The sequence below is a fragment of the Etheostoma cragini genome, chromosome 2 (assembly GCF_013103735.1).
Source record: "Etheostoma cragini isolate CJK2018 chromosome 2, CSU_Ecrag_1.0, whole genome shotgun sequence".
NCBI lineage: Eukaryota > Metazoa > Chordata > Actinopteri > Perciformes > Percidae > Etheostoma > Etheostoma cragini.
The window spans coordinates 29195867-29197137 of record NC_048408.1 but is presented as its reverse complement, the minus strand read 5'-3'; the positions used below and the strand labels follow the sequence as shown (position 1 = coordinate 29197137).

The 1271-nt window shown below is 40.0% G+C and overlaps 1 protein-coding gene across 3 annotated transcripts in view; it reads left to right on the top strand.

The window, feature by feature from the left end:
- socs7 (suppressor of cytokine signaling 7) overlaps positions 1-1271 on the top strand; it is a 14307-nt gene that overhangs the window by 7685 nt on the left and 5351 nt on the right. The gene's annotated exons all lie outside the window — the stretch shown is intronic.

Genomic DNA, 1271 nt, shown 5'->3' with positions numbered 1-1271 from the left:
GGAAGGAGGGAAGGAAGGAACGACATCAAGAAAAGAAAAAGAGAGAGAAAGGAAGAAAGCAAGGAAGGAGAGAGGAAGAAGGGGAGGAGACAAGGGAAGGAGAGGAGAGGGAAGGAAGGAAGGAACAAACGATGGAACGAAGGAACGAAGAAACGAAGGAAGAAACGAAGGACATCAAGAAAAGAAAAAGAGACAACAAGGAAGTAAGGAAGGAGGTAAAACATAAAGGAAATAAGAGTGTAGAGATTGAGGGATGTAAAAAGGGTGACAGAAAGTAGAAAAGAAGGGTGGGAGGAAGGAAGAAGGTAGGAAAGGTGATATAAATGACGAGAAAAAGGCAGGAAGGAAAAAAGGGCGGGAAAGGAAAGGAACGAACGATCAAAGAGAAACAAAGGCACGAAGGAAAAAAGGAGGGAGAGAGGAAGGAGGTGAGGAAACAAGGGAAGGAGAGGAGAGGAGTGGAAGGAAGGAGGGAAGGAACGAACAATCGAAGAGGAACAAAGGAGGGAGAGAGGAAGAAAAGAGGTACAGAAAGGAAAGGAGAGGGAGGGATAAAAGGGAGAGATCGAGGAGGAAAGAAAGGAAGGAAGCAAGGGTAGGACAGGTAGAAAAGGTGATAGAAATTAGCATAAAAAGGAAGGAAGGGAAGAAACAAGGTGCAAGGAAGGAAGGATAGTGGAGAGAAAAGAGGGAGGAATGAAGGAAAGGAAACAAGGGCAGGATAGGATGGAGATGAAAGGAAGGAGGTGGGACGGAGAAAATTTTAAGAGGGAAAGAAAGAAGAAGAGAGAGGGTGAGGGAAAAGAAAAAAGATAAACAAAGAAAGGAAAGATAGAGATTTTCAACACCATCAGACAGGACGCCTCAGTCCACCAAATTAAACACGTCACCTCTTCCTGAATATTAACCAATGAGATTTTTAAGACCGATACCGTGCAAATATTTGATTATTTAAAAATCCGATATGCCGATATATCGGCAGATATATATATATGTATCTTTTTTTAAATCCCAAAACATAAACAGATTTCCATAAAATTTGTTATTTGTAGAATAATGATAATAATTTGTTAAATTGTCACAATAGTTCATCAAAATATATTAAAGTTCTGATAAATAAAATGTAGAAAAATACAAACTTAAAATATGAAACTTAAAGTCCTTTGAACAAAAACACACTAACAAAATAAAATCAGGGACGTTGTAGAGCGTCCTCTGGTGGACAGACTATGCAACGCCATCACTAACAGGGACGCTGTAGAGCGTCCTCT